Genomic DNA, 14,313 nt, shown 5'->3' on the forward strand with positions numbered 1-14,313 from the left:
TCACGTTGGCTGGTTGTAGCCATTCATTTACAACCTTGACCTTCTCGGGATTCACAGCTATGCCTTCTTTGGTCATTACATGTCCCAAAAATCCAACTTGCTTCAGCCAAAACTGACATTTGCTGAACTTGGTGTACAATTGATGTTTAGGGAGCTCTTCCAACACAATTCTTAGGTGTTCTGCATGTTCTTCGGGGTTCTTGGAGTAGACAAGTATGTCGTCGATGAAGACTACGACAAACTTCTCCATGTAATTCATGAATACCTTATTCATTAAATGCACAAAGTAACCTCGTGCGTTGGTTGGTCCGAAAGGCATCATCGTAAACTCATATAATCCGTATCGTGATGTAAATGTTGTCTTTGGAATGTCTTATGAACGTATCTTAAGCTGATGATACCCAGACCGCAAATCGATTTGTGAAAATACCTTTGCTTGTGCTAACTGATCAAACAAATCATTTTTCCTGGGTAGTGGATATTTGTTTTTAATGGTGGCCATGTTGAGGGCTTGACAATCGATGCAAAGTCTTAGCATCCCATCTCTCTTTTTAGCAAATAATATTGGCAATCCCCAAGGTGAAGAGCTTGGTCTGATGTATCCTTTGTTCAAAAGTTCCTTAACTTGCTTTTTGAGTTCGACTAACTCAGAAGGTGCCATGCAGTACGGTTTTTTGTATATTTGGGTTGTACCTAGTGCAAGTTCAGTGACAAACTCTATTTCCCGGTCTGGTGCCATGCCAGGTAGTTCGTTAGGAAATACATCTAGAAATTCACATACCACTAGTACGTCTTTCACCTCACTAGCTTCGATCTGATTTAGTCTTGCTTGGTTTGATTTATCCTTCCTTAAGGCTCCAACTTTTACTCTTTTACCCTAAGGGTGAGTGAGTGTGACCATTGTGTTGAAGCAGTCAATAAATCCTTTGTTGGTATTTAGCCAGTCCATACCCAGAATAATATCCACATTGTTACTCTCGATCACAATGAGATTTTCCAAAAATGTAAAGTCTTCGATCTCAATAGTAGCGTCCTTGCTGTATTTTTGTGTAATCTGGTGTACTCCGGGGACTTGATGATCATCGAATTTTCCAAGGGGAGTGTTGAAAATTGTGGAAACAATTTTTTCTGAAATGAACGAATGGGAAGCTCCAGAATCAAACAAAACCATGGCAAGAATTTTGTTGACAGGAAACTTACCGAGCACTATTTCAGGCGCGTTCATAACATCTTCCTTGGTGACAAGATTTACGTGACCCTTCCTGTAATCGTTGTTGGGTTTGAAGTTGCTGCGCTTGGGTGTTGAGTCAAAGCTGGAAGGGTTGGTTTTATTTGCACCATTCTCGGCCTTTGGGCACTGTCGGGCGAAGTGTCCAACCTCTCCACAGGCAAAACATATGATACCGGGGTGGGGAGTAAAAATCCTTGGTCCTCACATAAGAGTGGTTGTTGACTCTAGTTGTTTATGTTGGAGTGTGAGGAGTTTGATTCTTTGTGTCCTCAGTCTTGTGCTTGATGTTGCGTGCTGGTGTCGCATTGTTACGGCAGCGTTTATGAATGCCATCCAAGCTGCCACATTCAACCTCTAGCATGTTGGCCTTGTCCACAAGTGTCTTGAAGTCTGGAAATGTGTGAACAACCAGCTGGCATTTTAATGTCGGAGCGAGTCCATCCTGGAACTTCTCCATTAATTTCTCCTATGTCTCATAATCTTCACTTACATAACGGGATAGTTGATTATACTGGTTCAGATGTTCCATTACAGTGGAATTCCTTTGTTTAAGGTCTTCAAATTCCCTCTTCTTGATTTTCATGATGCTGTTTGGAATATGTGCACCACGAAAACTCTCCTGGAATTCAGCCCACGTGATGCTATTCTCGTCAGGATGTACGCGAAGGATATTTTCCCACCACGAGGATGCGGCTCCTGTCAGATAATGAGGTGCATAGAGTACTTTCTCATGGTCGGAACACTGAGCAATTGTAAGCTTCCTCTCAATGTCACGTAACCAATCGTCTGCTTCCATTGGTTTGTCAGTGTGCGAAAAAGTTGGCGGACATGTCTTTTGTAGTTCAACCAATCTGGAGTGTTGTGGGTGTGATCCAAGCTGATTCCCCATATTCATAAGTTGATTCATCATCTCGTGATGTTGCTGCTGGATTTGCTCATACATACGACAGACCTTTGAAAATGCTGTGTCGCTCTCGTGTCGGCTTGACTGTCCTTGAGTGAAATCATTCCCTGTCTCAACAGATTGATTTACCCCATGCATCCTTGGCATGGAGCGTGTCCAGGGACGGCTCATTTTTTCAAAGCTGGGTTAATGTCACAAAAACCAAATGAGAAATTTGAACTCAAGAGGGTATAATTTTTTTAAAAAAATATATCCATGGAAACACTGTGAAAAGTCTTATCATAATTTAACCATCGCGATCGGAGAAGGACTGCAGTACATCTTACATCGCGCATAATTATACATACCACTCAGTTCGTACTCTCGTATGCCTGACTTGTTATTTAAGCTAGTGCACTTCTCCTGGTCCTACATGACGCAACACAACTACTTTCCTTTGGTCTAGGGGAACAACATCATACATATCATACATATCACACAAGCGCACTGGCGATCTACTGCACCATCTATATGTGGAGTCGGAAGGGACCTAGATTGGCTAACCCAGGGAAAGTCCCTGATGAGGAGCTACGGAGTCCACTTCCTCCAGCACAGGCTCTCGGCGGACTGCACGAGGCGACGAAGCATTAGCTAGGCTAGCAGGCATGGCGACTCTAATGGGGGCATGAGCAATGACTTTATTAAACTCCTCAATCATAGGCAGCTGGCGGAGTGCATGAGGAAAAAGAAGACGGGTATGGCCGAGGTGGTGTGGAACGAAGGAGCTCAGTCCTATGGTGAGGACGAGTAAGGGTCTCCATGCGAGCAGCTACCAAGTCATCCACTAAGCCATCAAAGGCTGACTCCAGGGCTCCGACGTACTACACGAGCATCCCAAGAGCATCGTCTTTCTCTCCTCTCGGCAGGCAAAAGCATAGTGACTGGTGTACGACACGTGACAAGGCAGGTAGTGATAAGGACGAGCTTCATAACTGGGAGGATCTCCGTAGGCATAGCTCTCCCAACAAAGCGAAGACGATAGATCTCTGGTCGTCCACCAATAAAATGCACTGACGCCTGATGCATAGTCAGGGAGTCGTTGATCTTGTGGCAGTAGAATGTGTACTCAGTGCGAGTCGTCGGTCCAATCACGATCTTAGCGATGACGAAAAGAAGTCACGAAAATCACGTCGGCTCATTGGCAAAGACCTGCGACGGGCAACCATTGCTAGCCATCTACATGATAGACAAAATTTTCATATAGTCAAAACATAAATATATGTTGACTAACAGAAAATATCTACAACATGCAGAAAATAAAAACGACTAATCCGGTTAGCAATCCCGCCTAGGGTTTCCTACAGTCAGCCTGGCTCTGATACCAAGGTTGTCACGACCGATTTCCAAATTAATTAATTAATTGGAAATCAGCCATGTGCGTCCCCACTGTAGAAAAATATTTCCCACTCATAGACTCATCTTGATATAGAAAACCAGTAGTACTTAATATTAGACAGGTAGAGCAGGGGTTGCTCTACAATTTATTACAACATGTTCATGTCTCAATCAGACAGATATGTTACAACGGAGTAGCATAACTCTACTGCTCGTAATATAAGGGGCATGTCACATCAGAGTAATATGGCATGGCAAGTACTACTACGCGCCAAGCATCAGAGTGAAGCTTGACTATTTATTCACGGTGGCGGAAGCGGTGAAATAATACAACGACAGACTCCAATATCGCAAGACTGACTAGGAATCCTCTTGACATCGGAATCGCTATCGAACTCTTCATCCATGAGATCTCCTTCATCCATATCTGGCCACATCAACAAGCCAATGAGTACTTCAAAAAGTATTCCCAAACAGTTTGCACAAAAGATGAGATGCATGCAGTTGGTTATTAATATGCATGGTTCAGATCATAAATTGTAACAATGAATATGTTAGAAATAAATTAAGTTAGTGGATAAATCGGGCGGTAATCCTCCCGAGATATCCTAACATAAAGGAAAAAATGCACCGATCGGGTGTCTAGAGCGACGCCTCAAAAGGTTAACAAGGGTTAATAAATCACCGTCGGGCGTCTGAGCGACACCACATACACGGCATAATATAAATAGCAGGTCATAGACGGGCGTCTTAGCGACACCGCAGAAGGGGAAAATAATAAATATCAGCCACAGTCGGGCGTCTTAGCGACGCCACAGAAAGGGCATATAAATAATAATAAGCCACGGTCGAGCGTCTTGGCGACACCACAGAAAGGGCATATAAATAAATAACAAGCCGCAGTCAGGCGTCTTAGCGACATTGCAGAAAGGGCATATAAATAAAGAACAATCCGCAGTCGGGCGTCTTAGCGACACCATAGAAAGGGCGTATAAATAAATAACAAGCCGCAGTCGGGCGTCTTAGCGACAACACAGAAGGGGCATATAAATAAATAACAAGCCGCAGTCGGGCGTTTTAGCGACACCACAGAAAGGGCATATAAATAATAAGAAGTATCCGGGTGGTACAACCAACATTGAGAGTAATTCTTGAACCAAAAGATAATCATATCATATTCCACATTATCGTTAGATAGCCATTATTTAATCCACCATTTGTACTCCAAGGACCGACTCTAAGACCGACACTTAACTTGTCAAACGACCGTCCTTATCCGTGGACACGGCTACTAAAATAGTTCTAACTCTGTAGAGGGTGTACTCTTTACCCATAGCTCACGGGTTCCGGTAGTCAATAAAACTAATCCAGCGTATGGTATTTTCGAAGCAGACACTCAGAACCAGCACACACCCATTTTACCTCTACGAAGCCCAGCTCCAACCGGACTACGCTGCAGGGCAAAACCATAAGATGGGGAGGTTCCGACCTCGACTAGCAATGGATCAAATTTATACCGCGCGCTAAAAGGGAGTGCCCTCCCTCTCAGTCCCAGACTGGAAACACCCATGCCCCGGACCGGATGACTGGATTTAGTCCAGGGCCATGGATTCCTTCATTCCGACCCCTCTACTTGGTGTGTGACTGATAATAGGCCTACGGTCGACTATACCGAATCCTTACCCAGGAAACTGTGGTAGCACGATAAAGAAAGTAAGACACTGACAAGACTCGATCTAGGTCGATACTGGAGTTTCCAATTTCTTATCCATATCATTACGCTCCTGTCATGACCACGCCATAACCTGTCACGTTCTGCGTGACTAGGTTATCCACGACCTCTCATGACCATCACTCGCCATTGTCATATTTTGTCATTGTTTGTACGATATGGAACATGTAAGAATAATTCAAATGGATGAATGTAGAATACTTGTTAGTGAGCAAACAATCACATCAAAATTTGAAATATGCTTGCCTGGTTCCACGTAGTCAGGATCAAGCTCGGTGAAGTTAACGTCGGCGTTTCCTTTGTCAGAATCTACATTATATAACATCTAACGTCAAAAGAGATGAGGCCTAGCTACTAGTTCTAAAATAATTCTAGATAAATCTGAAAATAAACTAGATCCTTAAAGGAAGATTTTGCAAAAAGAATCAATGAAAAAGCAGTTGTAGAATAAAAGTTATAGGCAAAACAAAATCAAGGACTAACCTGCAATAAGACAGTGTTAATCCACGGGCTAGCCTGAGAAAACTTAAAGCGCCCGAGACTAAATACGCGAGCCCGTAGCGAAGGCAGTTTCTGGCAAAGACGCTTTCACCGAAAACGTTTTTGAGGGAGAGAGAGACACTGACGATGGGGTCCCCCTTGTCAGGTTTGAAAAACTCACCGGCGCCAGAGGCTCGTGGTGGTCACAGGCGGTGATAGAGAGGAGGGGGGGCTGGCTGAGGGTACTGATGCACTCACCATGTACCTACACGTCGGTGAGAAGAAGCTTCAGATGAAGAGGGGGCTCCACGCTGACGGCAGCGTGGCTCCGGCGGACGGCGACTTTCGGCAACTCCGAAACTTCACCGAGGAGCTTCTTGCGATCGATTCGACGAGGGTTTAGGAGGAGGAGATCACTAGAGGGCTACTGAGACGATCCAAAGCTCATTTCACTTCCTACCTAGTTCGAACGTAGGCGAGGTCAACAACGGATCAGAGCTGCCGGAGTCGAAGAAAAAGGCCTCTCTGAGACCCTTCTCTGGCTTGGGCAGAGCTTCACAGAAAGATGTGATGGTGGAGGGGTGGATGAGGGTCTCTGGAGCAGGGGAGGGGGCCTATATATCGGGTCCCGAGAGGTGGTGGCGTAGATCTCATCTCCGACAACAAATTCTGGTAATCTCGGAGCTTAGCTAGGAGAGTTAGGGGTCAGGTTAGCATCTACGGTGCATGGGGGTTCCCTTTTTTCCCTAAAACCTCGTGTTCATCGACAGATTTCTTGGGTCGACGATGGAAGAGCTTGCTTTGCACTCCGGCAACACAGCTTGCGCTTTGTGTTGTCGGGTGCGTGGTGACAGCATCCGCGGCGAGCAGGGGGACCAGGGACACGCGGAGGCAACTGGAGCTTCGGGCGGTGCCTAACTACAAGCAGCTACAGCAGGGGAGGCTCAGGTGGCCGTGGCAGCGCTGTTGTTGCCGCTGCCGGAGCTTGATGTCTCGGCCAGCTCCACCACCGACGCGCGCATGCGGCCAAGGGACAGTGCGGCGCGTGGATAATACTGGGGCACATGGAGGAGAGATCTAGCCGAAGGCACTACAGAGATTGACGAGGCTGGAGCTCTGATTCGACTAGGCAGTGAAGTCTGTATTAACTGAAGATGATTCAGAGTTGGTGGCTACTTCACACCAAGTTCTCGAGCAAATGATACATGCACTTGAACAAAAGATTTGGAGTTGAAATTTTTTGGGGTGAGGTCTCTTTGGGTGCACAAGCAGTGTGCAAAATTTCATAATTTTTGAAAAGGTTTAAGTCAGGTTTTAAATGAAAATAAAAATTTGTGGTCAAACTTGAGTCAAACCAAATTTGAAATTTTCAAACTTGTGAACCCAAGGTTTTTGGTGAAAGAGGTTGAGGGCACTAAGGTCTACTAAGTGCAAGAGTTTGGATCAAAAACTCCAAAGGAATCACTAGGTTCCTTTGTAAATTTACTAGGGTCAAATCTGATTACAGAATTTGCTTTTATTAAAAATGAAATATGAAAGGTGGTTCAGCCTTTCTAAAGTTTTGGTAAATAAATAAGAAAGAAGACCTAGATGATGTAAAAGTGAAAAGGGTCTAAAACAGGATGGAGGAAAAGAAACTCTCTAATAGGAATAATTGAACTCAAAGGAATAATTTTCAAGTTTTCTAAAGGAAAGAATATTCCCTCAAACCAATTCATTTTGAGAAAGGCTAAGGAATATTTTTAAAACTAGGTAGGTTGAGAAAAGAAGCTCCAAAAGTTTTCTCAAAGCGGTTGTCAAAGAATTCCATAGCTTTTATCAAAGCCAAAATTTTAAAACTCCATTTTTTCAAGAAATCCAAATAAAAATTTGGGTGTTACACCCCCCTGGACGACATCATTAATAACAAGGATGCCACCGGTCGAATAACTAAATGGGCCATCAAACTCCTTCCATTGAAGATTACCTACAAGCCACGACAAGCCATCAAATCTCAAGTGCTTGCCGACTTCATTGCCGAATCGACAGATGCAAAGCTCCCCATGAGATAACACTTATGCTCATTGGACCATGTACTTCGACAGGTCCAAAACTCTCGCCTGACTCTGGGCTAGTGTAATGCTCACATCCCATACCAGGGATAATGTCCGATACGTGTGGAGATCATGTATGCCGATTTGAATAATGCGGCGGAGTACGAAGCACTACTACACGGTCTTCGGATGGCAACCTCAATGGGGATACAATGGCTCGAGGTAAGGGGGAACTCCAAATTCGACGTAAAAAATCTAAAAATGGCAGCATACAGAAACGTCGTCCTTAAGATATCAGCTCGATTCGAGGGATTGGAGTTCCATCATGTCTTGAAGGATAACAACCAAGCCGCATACATACTCACCCGCAAAGCGTGACCCCGTCCCCCACAACACTTTCCTAGAAAGGGTTTTCAAGCCATCCGTGGTATGGAAAGATGAGGATACTAACAAGAGAGTTTGTGGTGTAGCACAGGTTACACCCCCATATCCATGCCGGACAATTAAATCCTCGGTGAATCTATAAATGAAGAAACGCCTTCAGCTCACGAGGTCATGGCAGTGATCGTGCCACGGACTGAACCGTTCCTTGCTTACCTTCTTTGGAAGGAGATCCCCAAAGACCACACCGAGGCGCGATGTATCATCCACCGATCAAAGGCCTGCAAGGTCCACAAGGGTGAGCTATATAGGAAAAGCACCACAAGAGTCCTCCAACGACGCATCTCCAAAGAAGAAGGGAGGCAGCTTTTGGCTGAAGTACACGCATGTATGGGCAGCCACCATGCAACTGCATGGGCCCTAGTCAGCAAGACCTTTAGAGCCGGTTTCTTTCGGCCCACAGCTCGAGAAGACACCCACACACTCATACAACATTGTCTAGGGTATCAACTTTTTGCAAATCAAAGCCACGTGGCCCCAATGGCTCTTCGAACAATTCCGATCAACTGGCCTTTTGCGGTCTGGGGGCTGGATATGGTCGAACCACTTAAAGGGGGGACCAATAAAAATAAATACCTCCTGGTTATGGTGGACAAGTTCACTAAGTGGATTGAAGCCAAGCTTGTAAGCTCTGCCAAAGCAAAGCGAGCGACCGAATTCATATCGAGCGTCGTACACCATTATGGTGTCCCGCATGGCATAATAACAAACAATGGATCCAACTTCAGTGCCAGGGAGGTCAAAGATTGGTGAACAAATTTGGGCATTAAGCTCGATTATGCCTCGGTATATCACCCCCGAACAAACGGACAAGTCAAACGAACCAATGGGCTCATTACGAGTGGTATCAAACGTGAGGTGGTCTGACCTCTCACAGAATCTGACTGCCACTCGGTAGAGGATCTCGAATCCGCGCTATGGGGCCTGCGCACCACCCCGAATCGCTCAACAGGGTACACACCGTTTTTTGTGGTGTATGGGGCTAAAGCGATCCTCCCTTGCGATATCATCCATGACACACCACGAGTGCGCATGTATGAGGAAAGAGCGACCGAGTTAGATCGGTAAGACGACTTGGATGCATTGGAGGGCGAGCACGACATAGCTCAGGCATGTTCTACTTTTTAACAACAACAAGATTGGCGCTATCAAAGTACATAAGTCCGGGCAAAGGCATACAACATCGGCGAACTCGTCCTATGCCTCCGAGAGAAGTAGAAGCATAAACTTAACCCTAAATGGGAGGGCCATTTCGTAACTGGTGAAAACCTGACAGGAGGAGCTTATCGCTTGCACAAACCAGAGGATAATCGCCTCGAGCCAAGCCGATGGAATGCAGCTCGCCTTCGGTGTTTCTACGACTAGACCGACATTGCTCCCTTCTTCATAACATTACACTTCTTTTTTCCAAGTTTTTCTTGTTTTACTTTTTGTAGGATCACTTAAATTTTCCTAGGATATGTTCGGATCAACTGATCTCCTTCAAGCACTTATCAGAATACATTCATGATAAACAGAGTGTCTACCCTGATTTTACCTGAGGGCTTCTATTGCAAAGCTGACCGAAGTATTTATTCCTTCTACATCTTTATGTACCATATGCCTCGGTTTGATTTATGCCACTATATGCATCAGTTAGACTTAAGATTCTTGCAAAGCTGGGTTGCCTTGCTCGTGTGCTTACCCCCTATGTTTCTGAATGTTCGGCTAGGGGATAAAGGGAGCACCTCTGCGATTGTTACGACCGGTTCGCCCGGATACGTACCTTAGACGGGTGAAGCTGAAAGATAGCGTTTCTTAAGATACAACTTGGTCGGCTACAAGTGAGGTTCATATAATCGGCACTCTTCTCCATGAAAGGGGGTTATTCATCCCGAAATAGTAGTTGTCCGCACTACAAGGATACATAACTATAACACGTACGTTTTTCGTAGTACCCCAAAGAAAGGAACCCATCAAGGAACTATTTTATTCGGAAGATGTTTCTTACGTTTCATCGTAATATAACATAATCCTACCATGCTCTACTTGTTTGTTTGCATCACATGGATGGATTGCCTAGTTCTCGTAAATTAGTTCCTGTTACCACAAGATACATAGTATGGAACACTGCCAAGTTTTTGACAGGGGAGGTAGAAGCCGATGTCCGGTTAATGAGAGAATATTAAAACACATAAGGAAGTGTCTTGATACATCAATACAAAAATTACACATAATCACGTGCTAGGCGATTGGTCAAGATGATCTATTATAGCATCTAAGGCACAGTCTTCTTGTGAAAGACAGGCAAGCATCACTTGGTCGTAAAGGACATGAAGCGGAATTTCTTTACCATCCGTCCCTGCCGGCCCAACCCAGGCCATGTGCTCCGGTTTCAGTTGGGTGAAGTGGGTCTTCACCATAGCCCACACCTCAAGAGCTCCTTAGTGGCAGGCCAAAGACTTCCACAGCTCGAAGCGACTCCGGGCGCCTTTGAAACGCTCGGCAAGCTTGGGCATCCCTTGAGGAGGACTTTCATTTGGCCATAGAAATTTTACCATACCCCACATAGCTTTTCAAGCTCTCTCACGCACAACGGATAACTCCTTCAATAGGTTCCCCCCCCAGAAGAGCCCACCTTTTCTTCGGGACCACTAGTCAAGAGACCTGGTCAAAAGGAATTGCACATCTTTACGATCAACGCAATAAAAAGTGGGTCATCACATTCCAGGATTGGGATTTCACTCACAGGATAGGTCATCTTTTAACCTCCAATTCTCCTCATGGTTTTGCACCAATTGAGATTTGATACGTCTCCAACGTATCTATAATTTTTTATGGTTCCATTTTATTATCTTGTCAACTTTGGATGTTTTATATGCATGAATATGCTATTTTATATCTTTTTTGGGACTAACCTATTAACTCAGTGCCAAGTGCCAGTTTATGTTTTTTCCGTGTTTTTGGCCCATTTTCAGACGGAGTCCAAATGGAATGAAACTTTACGATGATTTTTTTTGGACCAAGAGAGACCCCCGAAGCTTTGGGAGAAGGCCAGATGGGCCACGACGGAGTCACAAGCCCTCACGCCGCCGCCGCCCCCGGCCCCCGGTGGTGGTGCCTAGGCTTCTGACCTCCTCGTGGGCCCAACCGACGTAATTCCACCGCCATAAATTCCTCTAAATTTAGAAACCTCTAGAAAGAAACCTAGATCGGGAGTTCCGCCGCCGCAATCCTCTGTAGCCACCAAAAACAATCTGGAGCCCGTTCCAGCACCCTGCTGGAGGGAGAATCCATCTGTGATGTCCATCTTCATCATCCCGGCGATGTCCATGACGAGGAGGGAGTAGTTCTCCCTTGGGGCTGAGGGTATGTACCAATAGCTATGTGTTTGATCTCTCTCTCTCGTGTTCTTGAGATGTTTTGATCTCGATATGCCATGGACTTTGCTACTATAGTTGGATCTTATGATGTTCGTCCCCCTCTCCTTCTTGTAATGAATTGAGTTTCCCCTTTGGAGTTATCTTATCGGATTGAGTCTTTGAGAACACTTGATGTATGTCTTGCACGTGTCTATCTGCTGCGATCAACTTGCGAGTTTGTGACAATTGGGAACCTATGCATATGGGTTGGCACACGTGGATTCATGTGAGTACTTGATGTATGTTTTGGTGATCAACTTGCGGGTTCGTGACATTGGGAACCTATGCACTGGGGTTGGCACACGTTTTGACTCTCTGGTAGAAACTTTAGGGCACACTTTGAAGTTCTATCTGTTGGTTGAATAGATGATTCTGAGATTGTGTGGTGCATATCGTATAATCATGCCCACGGATAATTGAGGTGACAATGGAGTATCTAGGTGACATTAGGGTCTTGGTTGATATGTATCTTAAGGTGTTATTCTATTACGAACTCTATGATAGATCGATCAGAAAGAATAACTTTGTGGTGGTTTCGTACCCGACAATAATCTCTTCATTTGTTCCCCGCTATTAGTGACTTTGGAGTGACTCTTTGTTGCATGTTGAGGGCTAGTTATATGATCCAATTATGTTATCATTGTTGAGAGAACTTCACTAGTGAAAGTATGAACCCTAGGCCTTGTTTCCACGCATTGTAATACCATTCGTGCTCACTTTTACCATTTGTTACCTTGCTGTTTTTGTAATTTCCGATTACAAAAACCTATATCCACCATTGATATTGCACTTGTTTCACCTTCTCTTCGCCAAACTAGTGCACCTATACAACTTACCATTGTATTAGGTGTGTTGGGGACACAAGAGACTCTTTGTTATTTGGTTGCAGGGTTGCTTGAGAGAGACCATCTTCATCCTACGCCTCCAGCGGATTGATAGACCTTAGGTCACCCACTTGAGGGAAAATTGCTACTATCCTACAACCCTCTACACTTGGAGGCCCAACAACGTCTACAAGGAGAAGGTTGCGTAGTAGACATCAAGCTCTTTTCTGGCGCCGTTGCCGGGGAGGCTAGGTAAGCGGCACTAACATCCCGTCAACGAAGCTATTTTCGGGCGCCGTTGCCAGGGAGGTTAGTGCTTGAAGGTATATCTTTAGATCTTGCAATCAAATCTTTTTGTTTCTTGTTCTTTCGCTAGAAAACTACAAAAAAATGGAACTGAGGATGCCACATATGCTCCATCTTTTCAATGTCTTTCGTGAGCATGATGGGAAGGAAAATTGTGCTCAAGTGCTGAAAGAAGAATTACATAGAATGCTTGGCATATAATATGTGAATGATGAGCATGATTGCAATGTTGTTAGCATGAATTCTATGAATACCCATGATGCTAATGATATGCAAAGCCACAAGCTTGGGGATGCTATATTTGATAAAGATGATCTTTTTAGTTCTTCCACTTTGAATGATCAAAATTATTTTGATGAAAGCATGCCCCCTATCTATGATGATTATTGTGAGGATACTTAAGATTTAAAGAAGAGGGATGATAAAACTTATCATACTCTCGAGAACCCCTTTGCTAAACCTTGCTTTTTCATTGTGGACACAATTTGTAGTGCTCAAGTCTTTTACGATACTCCCACTACTATTCTTGAGAATATATTTCCTTATGTGGAGAGTAGTAAAATTCCTATGCTTGTAGATCATGAAAAGAAAGCCTTAGGTGCTGGTTATATTGTTGAATTCATTCATGATTCTACTGAAAATTACTATGAGAGAGGATCATATGCTTCTACTTATTGCAATAGTATCAAGCTTCCTCTCCATATGTTGAAATTTTTGAAGCTATGCTTGTTTTGCTAAACCCTATGCTAGTTGATTCTTGCTCCGATAAATTGTTTGATCACAAAATCCCTATGCATAGGAAGTGGGTTAGACTCAAATACGCTAGCCATTTGCTCCATGATGCTCTCGTTGTGTTTCAGTCCTTACCTTTTATGTGAGCATCATTGAAATCAATGCCTAGCTAAGGGCGTTAAACGATAGCGCTTGTTGGGAGGCAACCCAATGAATAAATTTTTCTTTGCTTTTAGCTTCCTGTTTTGTTTTCTCCACACCATCATAATTCTGTTATGATTGTGTCTTTTGTGTTCCTTTTTGCATTTGTGCCAAGCAAAACCGTTATGATTAGTCTTGGTGATGATTTTTTGATCATGCTGGAGAAAGACAGAAACTTTCTGCTCACGAAAAGAATTTTCATGTTTATTCTGTAAGAGCTTTTGAGTTGATTCTTTTTGCTGCTGATTTCTATGCAATTTCTTCAGACTGTCGTAATTTGTCAGAATGTTTGAAGTACCAGCGGTATACGAAATATACAGATTGCTACAGATTGGTCTGCTGTTAACAGATTCTGTTTTTGTTGAGTTGGTTGCTTATTTTGATGAAACTATGGATAGTATCGGAGGGTATTAGCCATGGAAGATTTAAAATACAGTAACCCAACATCATCATAACTAGAATTTAAGTTTTCTACAGTACCTAAGGAAGTGGTGGTTTGCTTTCTCATACTAATGTTATCACGAGTTTCTGTTTAAGTTTCGTGTTGTGAAGTTCTCAAGTTTTGGGTGCAGTTCTTATGGACAAAGAAATAAAGAGTGGCAAGAGCTCAATCTTGGGGATGCCCAAGGCACCCCAACAGATTCAAGGATGTCG

Source organism: Hordeum vulgare, chromosome 3H (assembly GCF_904849725.1).
Source record: "Hordeum vulgare subsp. vulgare chromosome 3H, MorexV3_pseudomolecules_assembly, whole genome shotgun sequence".
Taxonomy (NCBI): Eukaryota; Viridiplantae; Streptophyta; class Magnoliopsida; order Poales; family Poaceae; genus Hordeum; species Hordeum vulgare.